At 35.4% G+C, this 18,924-nt stretch overlaps 1 protein-coding gene across 2 annotated transcripts in view; it reads left to right on the top strand.

The window, feature by feature from the left end:
- CNST (consortin, connexin sorting protein) overlaps positions 1-18,924 on the top strand; it is a 126,807-nt gene that overhangs the window by 11,514 nt on the left and 96,369 nt on the right. The window lies entirely within an intron of this gene.

Raw genomic sequence — 18,924 nt, 5'->3', positions numbered from 1 at the left:
TTCATGACTAAGTGAAAAGGGCTTGGTTTGCCTTATTAGTACTAAATTTGAACTCTTGAGTTTTAAATAACATTCTGCAGGTCTTCTTACCACCAGAGACTATTTTATCACAAGCCACAGGAAAATCTATTTCAAGAAAAGCCATACTAAGTGTGTGGGATGGTAGGTTTTTGAGGTGGGTTTTTTTGTTTGTTTGCTTGCTAGCTTTTTGGACCTCTGCCAGGGATATTTTAAATGGTCTTTTGTTTAAACACAGTTAAATGGATCAGGTCCTCAAAACATTTTTCATTGTTCTTCATTTTCCATTGGTGCCCATAGAATGATATTGCTCAGTGCCAATCCAAAGAATGGGCTCCCTAGTGAAATTCTCATAGAAGTTTCTCATAGAAAAAACAGAATGGAGAATTTAAATATGTGTAAGAAGTGGGGAAATAAGGAAAATCCTTGTGTCTGGAGGCAGTGTTTGAGTTGAACCAACTTGAATGGAAATGGGAATTCCAAGAAGTAGAGGCATTAGTGCTGAGCTAAGAGATAAATATTGATCTCTCTCTCATCACTTCTGAATATGATTTATTTCTAGACTTCAATAGGTATGGATAACTGTGTCTTACCAACCAGCCTTTGTAAACTCTTAACTTTATACCAGACATTATATACAAATATGCATATTTTGTATTGTATCCCCATTCAAATGTGACACTGTCCCTGCCCTTAAGGAGTATATATTTTTCCAGATTCTATATAAGTATATAAGATAACAATAGTACTTGGAAAGAACAACCTTGATTGCAGCTCACATGGTATGTGAAAAATCTAAAGAACTTTTAGGAGTATAAAAACAAATCTAGAAAACAATTCTCAATAGTCACTGCACAAAAAAGTTCCAGAGTTTTTTTCTCTCCTTCTTGGGTTCCACTTTTAGAAGCTTTTCCCATAAAACCTCTATTGTCCATATAACTTATTGTCATGGTGCAGGAGGACTACCACCATTTTGTGACTTTGGTCACAATATTCAGTGTCAGTAGCCTTAGCTATGATCCTCTTTCCTCCTCTAAGAGATGTAGCCCAGGAAATTTTTCCTGGATTAAAAGATGGATCCCCAAGGGTAGGAGTTACTTCTAAGATAATTTGTAAAACTAGTGCTGTCTAGGAAATTGAATGTTAAGGTTTCTTGAAGGCTGATGCAATTTCACTTTTGGTTTAATGTGAACACCCCTCCCCCCAAAGAGAGAGAGAGAGAGGGAGAGAGAGAGAGAGAGAGAGAGAGAGAGTGAAAGTGACAGTTGATGGAGAGAATATAGAGGACAAGTAAACTAATGTACTTTTGGTGGAACTGAATTGGATAAATCATTCTGGAAAACAATTTGTGGAACTTTACCTGAAAAGTCACTAAACTAGGCACAACCCAGATACCCAGAAAAGCCACTAAACCAGGCATAATAATACTTTAGCAATACCACTAGATGTATACCCTAAAACAGAAAAGAAGAAAAGAGACCCATGAGGACAAAAGTATTCATACCAGCTTTTCTTATTGTAGCAGAGAGATATAAACTAAAAGAATTCCTACCTGTCAATTGGGGAATAGATGAATTAATCATGGCATGTGAATAAGATGGAATATTTAGGGGGCATAAGAAATGAAAGAGAGAGGAATGGATTCATGAAAACCTTGACAAATTTTATATGAACTGAGGCAGGGTGAAATTGGCAGAACCAGAAGAACATATACAGGACTTCCTTTCCTCAATTCTAAAATGAAGGCATTGATTTAGGTGGCCTTTAAGGTCTCTCTTACTTCTAGATATATGACCTATATGTAGAATGCAAGAGGTTATTGTGCTTTTTTGCTTATTGACTATTAAAAAGAAAAAAAAAGTTATATGATTTGGTAGTCAATGAGGAGTCACTGGACTAGAGGGGTGGCATAGGCATACTTGTGCTTTAAGGAAAATCTCTTGACAACTGTGTAGAGGGGTGGATTTGAGAGAGGAGAGACTGGAGTCCCTGAGACTAATTGTTAGTCCAAGTAAAAGGTGCTGAACCTAGAATAGAGGCCCTTTGAGTTGAGAAAAGGGTACAGATGTGAAAGATGTTGTGGAGGCAGAAATAAGATTTAACAATTAATCAGATATGTAGGATAAGAGAGGATGAGAAGTCACTAAAAATTTTAAAGTGGTAACTAGAAATATGGTAGTACCCTTAATAATAATAGGGATGTTTGAAGGTAGTACATTTTGGGGGGGAAAGAATGTAATGTGATATATGATAGAGATCATAGCCAATCCATTACTTGTTGCACATTCTGTGGGATTTACTTTGTACACCCAAGAATTAAAAGGAGAAGATGGAACTCTTATTCACCACTCACTGTCCCCAAGTGCAAAGCCTCCTTCCCCAGAGGTGCCTGCTGCAGCTAAGAAGGGATCTTGGCACCAGGAGGTACATTGGGAGGTTTGGGAAATGGGAAAGAGATTTTTCCCAACCTAATTGCCAGCTGCTAGAGTGCCCAGGTTGCCATTATGTTTTAATTACTTTGAGGAGCCAGTGCCTGACTCAGAGGCTTGGAGGGTGGGAGCTTGCACAATGAAGAGCAGGGATCAGATGGGGAGTGTTGAGGAAAATACAGATCAGTGTAGTTTTGGGGTGACTTCAGTTCCAGAGTACTATGCTAGTCTCTGGGAGAAACAACCTTCCATTGAACTAGAGTCTGTCCAGCCTCACTAGCGGAATGAGACACATACCTAAATACTTATAATACAAAATAGTGCTTAAGTACTTGAGAAGTACAAAATATACTTTCTAAGTGTAGCTATGAAAATTTTACCTGTCCTTGATGAAAGAAAATAAAAATAAGACAGTTGAGATTGACACAAAATTTCCCCTGGATCAATTAAAAAATAATATACTGTGCATATACTACATTTTCATATAAATAGAAAATTTCATGTGACTTCAAAAGTTATAAGAATATTACCAAATGACATGTAATCTGGATTAAAAATTAAAAGAATATTACCAAAAATGGCTCTTTTATCCTAAAAGTTTATTTACTATCTCAATTAAGGTTAAGGTATCTAAATACTTAGAATTAATTAACAAGCTTGATAAGGTGCCCTTCAGAAGTGACATTTTTAAGACTTTAATTAGCTTTCTTTGATCTCAAAATATATCTGCAAATTATTGCTTCATTATATTCTGTGGAACCATAATGATCTAAAGGAGTACTGCTCCCAGGGGCTTTGCTTATTTTCCAGACTGTGCTAAGGAAGTTCAAGTAGTAGATTCTAATTTAGATGATACGCAAAGTTAAAAGTTAATGGTTCATGAAATTTAAAAAAAATTTGCTTGAATGCTAAACTTTTGTGGTGATTATCTTGTCATATTTGCAGCAATTCGATGAAGTTTTGATCTGGTTTTATTTTTGTTGTTCATTCATTTCAGTTATGTCCGACTCTTCATGACCCCATTTTGGGTTTCCTTGGCAAAGATACTGGTATGGTTTGCCATTTCCTTCCTCTAGTTCTTTTTACAAATGATGAACTAAGACAAAACAGGGTTAAGTGATTCTTCTAGGATCACACAGCTAGTTAATTAAGCGTCTGAGGTTAGATTTGGACTCAAGAAGATGAGTCTTCCTGACTATCCACTGTGCCATCTAGCTGGTTTCATTAAGCATGTTCTTATTTTGGTTTTTTTTTTTGTTATACTATTCTCCAAGAACAAAATCAGCAAATGTTAATAAAAAGCAAAACCAGAATAGTGTTTCCTCTCCCATCAAAACCAATGCCCATTTCCTCATATATGTATTTCTAAGCTTACCCTAATTACTTAGGGTCAAATCTTAGAATCATATTGAACTTTACTCTTACCCCATTATTCCTTCTTTTCTACTCTTATTGCCTCACAATGATCTAGGGCAGTGATGGCGAATTTTTTAGAGATGGAGTGTTGTGCCCCTCCCACTGGTGCCAGGCATGCTCTGCCCCCCCCCCTCCCCACACCAGGTAGGGAGAAAGTGCCCCTGATGGACTGCTGGGTAGCAGGGCAAGTGAAGTGAGGAATGTCCTTAGTGAATGTAGAGAGGGGGAGGGGAGTGGCCTGAGTTCTCTGCTCCCCTCAAGCTCTGCCATCTGTGAGCTACCCATCTCACCCCTTGTGTACTCCCATTAAACTGCTGGGCAAAGAGGTGGGTGATGTGAAAAAAATGTCATCAGGCAAAGATGGGGAGGGGTGCAGTCCCACCTGCATCCCTCTGCCTTTCAGTAACAAACTCTTGACAGGAGGGCAGCACATGTGCCCACAGAGAGTGCTCTGTGTGCCATCTCTTGCACCCATGCCACAAGTTTGCCATCACTGATCTAGGGCCATTTCCCACTCCTGAACTGCTGCATCCTTAATTGGTCTTCCTACCTCTAGTCCTTCACTTTTTTTTTTTAACCCTTACTTTCTCTCTTAGAATCAATACTGTGTATTGGTTCTAAGGTAGAAGAGCAGTAAGAGCTAAACAATGGGGGTTAACTGACTTGCCCAGGGCCCTTCATTATCATCCTATATAGCAGTCAGTGAGGTGATGCAATAGATTGAGAGCCAAGCCTAGAGATAGGAAGTCCTGGGTTCAAATTTAGCCTCAGACACTTACTAGCTGGGTGACCTAGCCAAGTCACTTAACCCCTATTGCCTAGCCCTTATGAGCTTCTGCCTTGGAACTAATACACAATATTGATTCTAAGACAGAAGGAAAGCATTTTTATTTAAAAAACAACAAATCATTCTGTATAAAAATGCTAATTAATCTTCCTATTCACTTCAACAAACATTTGTTACTCACTGTTCCTTATACAGGACCCTGTTTCACCTGTCTTCATATTTTTTACCTCTTAGAAGCCTCTATTTCCTTGATTATTCAGATTAAGCAACACCTTCTATTTGAAGCATTTCCTGGTATCTCCAGTTGTTATTACCCATTCTTCTCAAAATTCCATTGTATTTATTTAGTTTATATTCTTTATATATTTACTGATGTGCATTTTGTACTCTTTCTCTTCCCCCATGAAGACCTAACCTGTTTTTTTTTTAAACTCTTACCTTTCACCTTAGAATCAATACTGTGTAGTTACAAGGTAGAAGGGCTAGGCAATGGGGGTTAAGTGACTTGCCCAAGGTCATAGAGCTAGGAAGTAACTGAGGTCACATTTGAATTTAAGACCTCCCATTTCTAGGCCTGACTCTCAATCCACTGAGCCACCCAGCTGCCCCCCAACTAAGTTTCTTCGTGACAGTGAGTTTCATTTAAAAATTGAATCCCCAGCCCCTAACACAGTACTTAATAGACTATAGGCCCATAATACTTATTTGAATTATATGATGATGCCTCTTTGCTTATATATTCACAGTTCAAGATGATTCTTAGATTCCTTACCTCCATGGCTCCCTGGTTTCTACAGCTTACAAGTTAGGACCTGTTTGCTTAGTATTCAAAGGCTTCCACATTTTTGGCTCAAGCCCACTTTTCACATCTAATATACAAATATTTGAGTTGTTACTACAGGCAAGGCACAGTGGGGGAAATAATTTTTTTTGTTTAGTTGGTTTTTTAACTGTCCCGAAGAAATTTATAGTCTCTATTGGGGAGATAATATGTATATACATAAAAAATGACTAAACAATATAAGGTAGAAAATGATAGGAACTTAATGATGGGCAAGGTTATAGGTTTCAAGAAGGGGAAGATCATTTCTAGCTAGGATACTAAGTGTAAATCGCATGTGGAGATAAGATTTGAGATAGACTTTGGGATGTGTATAGGATTTTGACAGATGAAAAGGAATAGAGAGTATATATATATATATATATATATACACACACACACACATATATATATACACACATACACATGTTACTATAGAATCCGTGGATAACAGTATAAGCTAAGGTCATAGGATCATAGATTTAGAGCTGAACAGGACCTAAAAGGTTATAGAATCTAACTCTTATATTACACTTAAGGAAAATGAGGCTGAAGGAGGTTATGCAACTTGGTCAGGCAGCTAATACCTGACAGGATTTGAACTCAAATCTCCTGACTCAGTGCTACAGAGAGGAAAGTATATACTGTGTTAGATACAATGAGCTGGAAAATTTACCTGGAGTAGAAAGTTCTTTTACAGAGTTAGTGGGATATTGGGCTCTGGCGATACAATTGGAAACAAAAAGAAAAGTTGTTTTATTACTCTAGAATTTCTAATCTAGTTAGATCAGACCAGAAGACTGACTTCTAATCTCTTTTTGCCCAGTCAAATCACTATAGTCTGTTTATATTCCCCAGTTGCAAATTCTATCTCCTCTAAAGCCTACAATCCTAGTTTATGATAATACAAAATAAGTATTTATTAAACATTTTATTTGTTCAGAGCACTATGATAGGCACTAGAAAGATGAAAAAAGCCAAAACTTTTGCTTCTTCAAGGCTTAAATTTCTTACTTCTTATATACCTACTCCTGTCCATAGTGCTCTCCCTTTTCTGAGTTCTTATATAGCATTTATTGACTATGCCTTTGATTAGGCATTGCCTTTAATTGTTACATAATTCATGTGTGTATGCCTCATTTCCCTAATTAGGTTGCATAGTTGCTGAGCAATAATATTTATTTGAATGAATTTTAACAAGGGTAGGAATACATTTAAGTTGGCTTTAACAAGTAACAAGGATCTAGGAAATTGCCTTGGAAGAATTCAAGGGAGCCTTAGAAACTTGGCTCTCAGAAAGCATGAAGAAATGGCAGGATAGAAACATTCTAAACCCTTGTTTTAACATGTTTTTACTTTAGCTAAAAAACAAAACAAAATTGAATTAGTTTGCTATCCATATTGGAAAGTTTCTGTCTTGTAGTCCCTTCTCTTTTCTGTAATGAAAGAGTTGTGTATTTTAGTTGTTTAATTAGATTCTTTGGAATAAACACATTTTATTTCATCTCAAAACAAGAGCGTGAATTATGGGAAATGCTCTGTTTAAACTACTTGTATTAATAGGATAATTTCTGAGTTTTCTTTTTGGAATTTTAATCAACACAAGTATATTCTGATATGGAATAGTCTCTTATAATGGCCTTAAGATGTTTTGTCAATTGAAATTCGTAAACATCTAGCACTTAAAAAATTTTTAGTTCTTTAGATCTAATCACCTAAAACCTACTGGTGTTTTATAGTGGCTCCCCACTCACATTCACTCTCTCTCTCTCTCTCTCTCTCTCTCTCTCTCTCTCTCTCTCTCTCTCTCACACACACACACACACACACACACACAGTTTTTTAAAAAATCCTTACCTTCCACCTTAGCATGACTATGTATTGGTTCTAAGGCAGAAGAATTGTAAGGGCTAGGCAGTGGGGATTAAGTGACTTGCCCAGGGTCACAGCTAGGAAGTGTCTGAGGTCACATTTGAACCTAGGACCTCCAGTCTCCAGGCCTGGCTCTTGATCCTAGCTGCCCTCCCACCCCCAGTTTTTTAAGAGTACCTACAAGTAATTATAGCTGGAGGTTCTGAAATGATCATGAATTATTAATCCTCCAAATTAAAATTCACCACTGTTGCTTCTTTGTGGGATATGTACATTATTTAAAACCGCTTATCATCCAACTAAACACTGAAATATGTAAACATTTTAATAAGCATTGCTAAGTAGGATAGGCATTTTACCTTTGTAAATCATCTCCTTTTCATCCTCTCACCTTTTTATAATTGTTAGTTTTCCCTCCATACTTCTCTATTCCCTTTTGCCCTGATTTTGCCCTCTTGTTTTCATTCTCCCATTAGTCTCTCTGCATTCCTTCTATATCACTCTTTGCCCAGAACCAGCACCTGACATTTAATTAATGTGTCAATTATTCTAAGACATTATTCTTCTACCTTAAATTGCAGAATATTCCCATTATAGCAGTTCTTCATAATCTTAGTATGTTTATATTTTAGCAACAGCCAGTATATATTTGGGTATGTATGCAATTGATCATTTTGCTATTAATTACTTCTTTGTTTAGAGCACAAGTACTCCCTAGACTTAATGAAAAAACATGGATTTGAGTTCTGGTTCTGCTATTTAGTAGCTATGTGACCTTGGGCATCTATAAGTCATTTTACTGATCCTACTTTCACACCCTGCATTTGTAAAACAAGAATAATAATTAGTCATATTATGAATTTCATAAGGAATATTACAAAGATCAAATGTGATTAGGTATGGAAGTACTTTATACAAACTATAAAGTACTATACAAATTAGAACTGTCACATAAATAATATATATTTTTATGTAACTTAGGTAACTTTTCAAGTTAAATCCTTATGTAACTTTATCAAGGTGTCATTTAGCAAATTGGAAATAAATTTGAGGGGCATCTAGGAAGCCGAGAGAATAAAGTGTCCAGCCTGGAGTCAGGAGGATCTGGGGTCATATTTGACCTCTCATACTTCCAACCTGTGTGACCCTGGGAAAGTCACTTAATGCCCACTGCTGTGGGGTTTTCCTTAATGGACTTCCCTGACCAGCAGGGTCCCACAAGGGAAGGGGCTCACCTTTGTGATGGGACCCGAGGAGAGGTAGGAACCGAGAACCAGGGTGGAAATGAAAGACACCGACAAATCAGTGATTGGATAGGGCAGGCAACCCCTATGATTTTCCTTAAGGCGGAAAATGAGGATAATGGAATACAAGGTGGTTGAGGAGATTAAGATAGAGAATGCAGGCTGAGATGGTCACAGCCTCGGGGAAGGAAAGGACTTGGAGGAGAAAGAGAGAGAGAGAAACGGTAATCCTATCTAGGGAAAGAACCTTCCTAAAAAGAGAGAAAATTCCAGGGGTTGCCTTGCTTTTATTGATGAGGAGGCAGAGAAATGCCTCTAATCACGTAACAATTACATCACATATCTTAGACAATCATGATTGGGTGGTACAATGGAGGGAACACCTTTTGGGCATGTAGGACATAACCACGCTTTCCTGGGCAAGTCTCCGAACATGTTAATGGACTTGTGTTGGGCAATAGGTCTCGTGATCAGGTCAAGGTTACCTTCACAAACCTTATCGGTAAAGCCTCATGCTTGGAGACACAGTAATAATACAGTCATCTATATTTCATAGATGTGAATATGCTTGGGATGCTACACACTGCCTAGTCCTTATGACTCTTCTGGTTTAGAATTAATTAATACTAAGCCAGAAGGAAAGAGTTCTTTAGAAAATTAAAGAAACTTGATTAAGTAAGGAGTAGTTGAGAAAACAAGTTGATTTGAAAGTAATTAGATTCTGGTCTGTTCTCTACCTTAAAAAAAATAATCAAAAATAGCCAATAACTTATGACTTTCTTCAGATATTTTAACTTGAATACCATGAAACATCTAGAATTGGTTGTCTCTTGACTCTTAAATTCTGTTTGCAGATATTGAAGGAAGTAGAACAAGGAAAATGTAGTTATCTATCACTGAACATGTAGTCCAATATTAGAGTTCATATTTTTCTCTTAAACTAACCCATGTTTCCTTTTGGACTATGCTGATTGCTGTCCATATCAACTTTTATTTTTTTAGTCAACATAAGTAAAAATAAGATAAATAAACATTTTAAAGATAAATAATTTTAAAGTTTCCCCTCTATTCTGTTTCCTGTTTGATAAATTCAATGGTTTTGGTGGCTTTAAGGGGAAAGGTTTTTTGTTTGTTAAAGTGAATTTTAAGACAGTATGACATAATAATTGACCTTGGAGTTAGGGAAACCTATGTTCAAGTCCTGTTCTCATAGGCCAATCATTTAACCTTTCAGTGACCCCTCAGGTGGTTAGGTTTCCCAGTGGAGAGAATAACCCGAAAGTAAGAAGTTGTGAGTTCAAATTCAGCCTCAGACAAATAACAGCTTTGTGTCCATCACAAATCATTTAACCTCTGTGTATCTCAATTTCCTCAGCTATAAAATGGGAATCATAATAGCATTTTCCTTACAGGGTTATTATTATTTGGCTCAAATGTAAAGGACTCAGAATAGTGCCTGGCGAATGCTCATCCCTTTCCCCTTCCCAAGGCACCTTTCTAAGACCATAGTTATAAAATAACTTTCTGATTTATATTAGTGGAGGAAGTTTCCAAATAAAATCACAGGTCTAGATTAAAATAATTATATCAAGTTCATATTTGCTTAATTTTTGTCATCTTAAATCTGTTCTTGTAGCCAAAAATTAATAAAAGAAAAATATATATATTCAGTTGAACAACTTATATGCCGATAACATAGGAAACATAGTTTCATAGAAAGGTTTCAATCTCATTGTGAGTTGAAACAACAAAAGAACCATTTTAAAACAATAAATGAGTTAGAAATATTATGATGTAAATTCTATACTTAACTGAAATACTTTGTATTTTATAGATTTTTAAAACCATTTTTAATACCGTTTTTTTTAAATATCACCTTCATATATGAATATATTTCTTCTCCTAATACCTGGTAAGGAATTGAACAATCACTTTTTAAAAAAAACTCATTTTACAGATGAGGAAGCTGAAAGTCAGAGTGATTATTTTCTTGCATTTAATATAGTAGACTTCTTTGGACTCTGCCAAATGGTCAACATGACTGATTTAGAGCTAGAAGCAGCACAGTTTCTTTTTAGTTTTCTACTATGTTGAATTTTTTCCTGGTTCTGCTCATTTCACTTTACATCAGTTCTTAGAAGTCTTCCTAGGTTTTCCTAAAACCATCACTTTCATCATTTGTTATAGCAAAATAGTATTCCATGACATTTATATGCAACTTGTTTAACTCTTCCTTAATTGGTGAACATCCTCATAGTTTCCAACTCTTTGTCACCACCAAAAGAGCTGCTATAAATATTCTTGTACATATACGTCTGTTTCCTTTTTCTTTGATATTGTTGTGGTATAGACCTTTTAACAATTCTGGGACAAAGGATATATGCAATTTTTAGCCTTTTGGGCATAATTCAGAATTGTCCTCCAGAATGATTGGATCAGTTCATAGCTCCACTAAGAGTGCTTTAATATATTTGCTTTCCCATATACCTTCTAGCATTTGTCACTTTCTTTTTTTTATCATCCCAAAGAAAGTGACAAATGCTATAATGATTATTGTGTATGGGTGCCAAGACAGAAGAGTAGTAAGGAGGAGATTTGAACCCAAAACCTTTTCTCAGTCCACTGAGCCACCTGTCTATCCTTTCCTGCTCCTCTTCTACTTCTTTAGTTCTCGCACTCAAGTCCTTGGGCACTATCAAATACTTCCACTTCAGAAGATCAGATTTTAATCAATAGAAAGAACCTGAAAATAGATGACTGGGATTGGCTGGGGGGGGGGGGGGGGTGGCGGGGGAAGGGACGGGATGGACAAGGAGGTGTTTTATATGTGTGTCTATCTTTCCTGCTTAGTACAATGCTTTGTGCTAATTAATGTTTAATTAATGCTTTTTTATTCTTTCATTAGTATTCATTCTACAAACATTTAGTTCAATTTTGTTATTTGGCAGATACTTTTTTTTAGGTATTGTCCATACAGATACAAAAGCAATATAGCTCTGACCTTTAAGGAACTTATTCTCTTTTAGAACAAGGTGGGCACATACAAAATATACATGAATTTAATATTTCAGCAGGAATAAGACATCTTTTAGGAGATGACATGAGCTGAATTACAAAAGGACCTAAGTTTGACTCCCAACCATACTTGTTTGACTCCAGATAAGTCACTTAACTTACTTATTTTCTTTAATTTCCTCATCTGTCAAATTAGTGGTTGGACTAAGTGGACTAAGTGACCTCTTAAGACACTTCCAAATCTGAGTTTACAAATCTGTTATAGCTGTGCCTATAGGAACTATTATTTATTTAGATAGAGTTTATGGAAGAAGTCTCAGCAACCATGGAATGTGGTCTTGACAGAGCATTTGGGTGACAGTGGATAGAGCATGGGTCCTAGAGACAGAAAGACTCATCTTTCTGAATTAAAATCTGACCTCAGACACTTCCTGACTGTGTAACCCTGGGCAAATCACTTAACCCTGTTGCATCAGTTTCCTTATCTGTAAAAAGAACTAGAGAAGGAAATGACAAACCACTTTAGAATCCTTGCCAAGAAACCCCAAATGTGATCACAAAGAGTTGGCTATGACTGAAAATAACTGAACATAACATGGAAACTCTAGTGTATTTGTTCCAGCTCAATGCAATTCAGACTGCTGGAAGTGAGGTAGCAACACAATCAACCATATTATGTTGAGAATCAGAAGATGATAAGAAAATGTATTCATTCCTACCACCAGGGGAGCATTATATATGTTTGTATGTGTATGTATTTGTAAATTTAATTGCCAAATATATACTTTATACTCCAGAGTGGAGATTTGTTATTTTTATATAAAAGATATCAAGAGTATTTCGTATAGCTGAGTTTTCATATTGGACTAAGTAAGTCTCTTTTCCCAGGCTTGTTCAGCTTTCTTTGCCAAATATGTGCTAAGTTCTGGAGTGAATATGTTATTTTTATGTAAAAGATTTCAAGAGCATTTTGTGTAGCTGAGTTTTCATATTGGACTCAATAAATCTCTTTTTCCTGGGTTATTTTTTCTCTATTTCTATTGAGTTTTGTTTTCCATGTATTGGAATTTATTTGTAGTTGTTGTCAAGAGGCCAAATCAGGGTAAACTCAGCTTTGTTTAAGCATACGTTTGTTTGTTTTTTTTTTTAATGGTTAGGCTTTCATTTGAGTTTAGGGTTTGTTTTATCAGAAATATTGAGGGAAACTTTAATTAAATACTCTGTCTTCAAAATAATAGGTTTAGTCATGTAAATATATAGTTAAGGAAAGATATATCATAGACATAAAAACACTGATTTAAAATATTCATTATAATTGAATATTAAAAGTTACTTTTGTACTAAAAACATGTTTAAATTCATAGAAGCTGATGGCTAAGCTTATTTTTATTTTTATGTTATATATATGTGTATGTATATATACACTAATATATATGTATATAATGTATATATATGATATATAATTATTTTTTTATATTTAACTCAGAGTGAAAAATAGAATCAGAAACAAAATGGCAAACAAAAGAAATGGCCCAAGTGGCTATCTTCATGCCTCCATCTCTATAGTGTGGTCTTCTATATGAATTTGTCCCCAACCTTCCTTTGAAGAAGCACCCATGCCATTCATATTCACTTTACACTTGGTAAAACCCATAACTCCCAGAACTTCTGAACCTTGTTTCTCTCTCTTCTTACCTACTTTTCTAACATCCTCTTTTATGTGTTGTTTTTCCCCCATTCGAATATAAGCTCCTCAGGGGCAGAGACTATCTTTGCTTTTCGCTTTTATTTGTATTCCCAGTGCCTGGCCTGTTATGAGTTCTTGATAAATGCTATGTCCCTCTCTCATAATTTTCATTCATTTCTAATTTTAAAGTTCATCTGTTGAAAGGAACCAAGGCCAGAGGAAGATAATTATTTTTAATAGCTGAGTTTATTTGACATTATAATACCACTGGTTTATTTTTATACCATTGACATACTAATCAAATCTTAAAAACAATAATTTTCTTTACTGCTTGACTTATATAAAATAGGTTTCTTCACTACCACCACAAGAAACATCCATATGTATTTTATATGTATGTATGTATACATGTACACACACACACAAATATATATAGTTAGATGACCTTATTCCTTATGTTATACATTCTGTTCTTTTCTCTTAACAGTTGTTTTTCACTGGTCAAGGTACTAAGGAGAAAGAGAAGTTGTTTTGGAGTCATAAGATGTCACTTTCTACTTGTATCACCTTGGGAAAGTCATTTAATCTCTTTGGGCCTAAGTATCTTCATTTGCAAAATGAGAAGCTTGAATTCAATGATTGCTAAATTCTTATTAACTGCAAAATCTCATGATACTAGGCTACAATGGATAGAGCTCAGGGCCTGAAATCAGGAAAGACTTACGAGTTTAAATCTGGCCTCAGCTACTTCCTAGCTGTGTGGCTCTGGGAAAGTCACTTCACCCTTTTTTCCTCACCTTCCTTATCTGTAAAATGACCTAGAGAAGGAAGTGACAAACCACTCCATTACTTTTGCCAAGAAAACTCCAAATGGGATCACAAAAGTCTGACATAACTGAAATGACCAAATAACAATATTTACAGGAAGGATATTTTCACTTTTTTATGTTCTCTAAAGTTCCATCCTGTGGCATAGTATTACAGATGACCTTTATACTCAAAGCTTCCATGGAAGGAAAGCTTGCATGAATTCTGCTAAATAGGAAAACTTCCAGATAATGATCTGGTGAAGTCTTATTTTTTTTTTCTTAAAGACCAACCTCAGTTAGTTCAGAGAGTCTCACCTCTAATTTGAGCAAAAGATATAGTGAATTTTTCAGCTATAGTACCTCTTAAAGACCGTCTACAAAGATTTAAAGGAATTCTTATTGTATCAGTGGAGGGAGTATCTAGACTGATGGAATCACATATTCCTGAAGGAATGAAATAAGAAAACTGCTCTGTATTTCTCTATTCCATACCTCGGGGAGAGGAAATATAGTGTTCTTTCTCAAAATAGGAAGCCAAGCATGCACACTATAAGTGAGGTGTCTGAGAAATGCACTATAGCACCTTGTTAATGGTGATTTATTTCTCCATTTGGAATTCGGAGAGTAATATATATTTTATTTATTGACTAGTAAATATTAAAGGTGCTGAATTAGAAGAAATGATATGAAAATAATCTGAATGATTGTGTTGATAAAAACGTGCCTTTAACAAGGGACTATTCTGAATTAATACCAGTCTTTTTGTGTGGTTCGTTAGGGTTGAGGGAAAAAATAATCAAAACGAACTATAAAATCTGTCCTGTTCTACAATATAATTTGAAAAGATTTAGAAATTACAAACTACAAAAGACCTCAAGCAAGAAAAAATAATATCTTGAGCTAGATAAAGAGCTGTGAGAGAGGGCTGTTTCACTTCTTTTTTTTTAATTAATTACTTTTTTTAAAGCATTATTTTATTTGGTAATTTCCGAGCATTATTCATTGGAGACAAAGATCCTTTTTCTCCTATCCCATAGCCGACACGCGATTCCACTGGGTATCACAAGTGTTCTTGATTGAAACCCATTTCCATGTTGTTGGTATTTGCACCAGAGTGTTCTTTTAGTCTCTTCTCAGTCTTATCCCCTCAACCCCTGTAGTCTAGCAGTTAGTTTTCCTCGGTGTTTTTACTCCCATAGTTTGTCCTCTGCTTGTGGATGGTGTTTTTTCTCCTAGATCTCTGCAGATTGTTCAGGGACATTGCATTGACACTAATGGAGAAGTCCATTACGTTTGATTGTACCACAGTGTATCAGTCTCTGTGTACAATGTTTTCCTGGTTCTGCTCCTTTCGCTCTGCATCACTTCCTGGAGGTTGTTCCAGTCTCCATGGAATTCCTCCAGTTCATTATTCCTTTTAGCACAATAGTATTCCATCACCAACATATACCACAAATTTGTTTAACCATTCTCCAACTGAAGGGCATCCCCTCATTTTCCAATTTTTGGCCACCACAAAGAGCGCAACTATGAATATTTTTGTACAAGTCTTTTTGTCCATTATCTCTTTGGGGTACAGACCCAGCAGTGCTATGGCTGGGTCAAAGGGTAGATATTCTTTTGTCGCCCTTTGGGCATAGTTCCAAATTGCCCTCCAGAATGGTTGGATCAGTTCACAGCTCCACCAGCAATGAATTAATGTCCCAACTTTGACACATCCCCTCCAGCATTCATTACTTTCCTTTGCTGTTATGTTAGCCAATCTGCTAGGTGTGAGGTGATACCTCAGAGTTGTTTTAATTTGCATCTCTCTGATTATAAGAGATTGAGAATACTTTCTCATGTGCCTATTAATAGTTTTGATTTATTTATCTGAAAACTGCCTATTCATGCCCCTTGCCCATTTTTCAATTGGAGAATGGCTTGATTTTTTGTACAATTGATTTAGCTCTTTGTAAATTTAAGTAATTAAACCTTTGTCTGAGGTTTTTATGAGGATTGTTTCCCAATTTGTAGCTTTCCTTCTGATTTTGGTTACATTGATTTTGTTTGTACAAAAACTTTAATTTGATGTAGTCCAAATTATTTATTTTGCATTTTATGACTCTTTCTAATAAGTCTTGCTTGGTTTTAAAATCTTACCCTTCCCAAAGGTCTGACATGTATACTATTCTGTGTTCTCCTAATTTTCCTATAGTTTCCTTCTTTATGTTTAAGTCATTCACCAATTTTGAGTTTATCTTGGTGTAGGGTGTGAGGTGTTGATCTAAACCTAAATCTTTCTCACACTGTCCTCCAATTTTTCCAGCAGTTTTTATGAAATAGTGGATTTTTGTCCCAAAAGCTGGGATCTTTGGGTTTCTCATATACTGTCTTGCTGAGGTCACTTACCCTGAGTCTATTCCACTGATCCTCCTTTCTGTCTCTTAGCCAGTTCCAAATTGTTTTGATGACCTCTGCTTTATAATATAGTCTGAGATCTGGGACTGCAAGGCCCCCTTCCTTTGTATTTTTTTTTTCATTATTTCACTGGATATCCTTGATCCTTTGTTATTCCAAATGAACTTTGTTATGGTTTTTTCTAAACCAGTAAAAAAAAATTTTGGAAGTTCAATGGGTACGGCACTAAATAGATAAATGAGTTTGGGTAGGATGGTCATTTTTATTATATTGGCTCATCCTACCCATGAGCAGTTAATGTTTTTCCAATTGTTCAAGTCTACTTTTAGTTGTGTGGAGAGTGTTTTGTAGTTGTGTTCATATAGTTACTGTGTTTGGCTCGGGAGATAGATTCCTAGGTATTTTATTTTGTCTAAGGTGATTTTGAATGGCATTTCTCTTTCTAGTTCTTGCTGCTGAGCTGTGTTGGAAATATATAGAAATGCTGATGACTTATGCGGGTTTATTTTGTATCCTGCAACTTTACTAAAGTTGTTGATTATTTCGATTAGCTTTTTGGTTGAATCTCTAGGATTCTTTAAGTAGACCATCATGTCATCTGCAAAGAGCGATAACTTGGTCTCCTCCTTGCCTTTTTTAATGCATTCAATTTCTTTTTCTTCTTTAATTGCTACTGCTAGTGTTTCTAGAACAATGTCAAATAATAGAGGTGACAATGGGCATCCTTGTTTCACTCCTGATCTTATTGGGAATGCATCTAGTTTATCCCCATTGCAGATGATATTAGTTGATGGTTTTAGATATATACTGTTTATTATTTTTAGGAACGACCCTTCTATTCCTATGCTTTCTAGTGTTTTTAATAGGAATGGGTGTTGTATTTTATCAAAGGCTTTTTCTGCATCTATTGAAATAATCATGTGATTTTTGTTGGTTTGCTTATTGATATGGTCAATTATGTGGATGATTTTCCTAATACTGAACCAGCCCTGCATCCCTGATATAAATCTTACTTGATCATGGTGAATGACTCTTCTGATCACTTGTTGGAGTCTTTTTGCTAGTATCTTATTTAAGATTTTTGCATCTATATTCATTAGGGATATTGGTCTATAATTTTCTTTCTCTGTTTTTGGCTTGCCTGGCTTTGGAATCAGTACCATGTTTGCGTCATAAAAGGAATTTGCTAGAACTCCCTCTTTGCTTATTATGTCAAATAGTTTGTATATTATTGGGATTAGTTGTTCTTTGAATGTTTGATAGAATTCACTTGTGAATCCATCAGGTCCTGGGGATTTTTTCTTAGGAAGTTCTTTGATGGCCTGTTGGATTTGTTTTTCTGATATGGGATTATTTAAGAAATCTATTTCTTCTTCTGTTAGTCTAGGCAATTTATATTTTTGTAAATATTCATCCATATCACCTAGGTTGGTATATTTATTGCCATATAGTTGGGCAAAGTAGTTTTTAATGATTGCCTTAATTTCCTCTTCATTGGAGGTGAGGTCCTTTTCATCCTTGATGCTGTTAATTTGCCTTCTTTCCTTTTTTTAATTAGATTGACCAGTACTTTGTCTATTTTGTCTGTTTTTTCAAAGTACCAGCTTCTAGTCTTGTTTATTAGTGCAATAGTTCTATCACTTTCAATTTTATTGATTTCTCCATTCATTTTTAGGAACTCTAGTTTGATTTTCTCCTGGGGGGTTTTAATTTTATTGCTTTTAAGGTTTTTGATTTGCATTTCCAATTCATTGATCTCTGCCCTCCCTAATTTGTTAATATATGCACTCAAGGATATGAATTTTCCTCTGATTACTGCTTTGGCTACATCCCATAAGGTTTGAAAGGATGTCTCACCATTGTCATTTTCCTTGATGAAATTATTAATTGTTTCTATGATTTCTTCTCTAACTAACTGATTTTGGAGTATCATATTATTTAATTTCCAATTAATTTTTGATTTGGCTCCCCATGTACCCTTACTGATCAATATTTTTATTGCCTTATTATCTGAATAGGTTGCATTTATTATTTCTGCTTTTCTGTATTTGTATGCCATGTTTCTGTGACCTAGTTTATGGTCAGTCTTTGTGAATGTGCCATGTGGTGCTGAGAAGAAGGTGTATTCCTTTTTGTCCCTATTTATTTTTCTCCATATGTCTATTAACTCTAATTTTTCCAAGTTTTCATTCACTTCTTTTACTTCTTTCTGATTTATTTTTTGATTTGATTTATCTAAATTTGATAGTGGTTAGTTCAAATCTCCCTCTAATATGGTTTTACTGTCTATTTCTTCCTTCAGTTCTCCTAGTTTCTCCATTAGAAATTTGGGTGCTATACTATGTGGTGCATACATGTTGATTAGTGATATTTTCTCATTATCTAAAGTCCCTTTTAACAAAATATAGTTACCTTCCCTATCCCTTT

The sequence above is a fragment of the Monodelphis domestica genome, chromosome 2, assembly GCF_027887165.1.
Source record: "Monodelphis domestica isolate mMonDom1 chromosome 2, mMonDom1.pri, whole genome shotgun sequence".
NCBI lineage: Eukaryota > Metazoa > Chordata > Mammalia > Didelphimorphia > Didelphidae > Monodelphis > Monodelphis domestica.
Note: the sequence above shows the minus strand (reverse complement) of the source record. Positions and strands in the feature narration are given on the sequence as shown.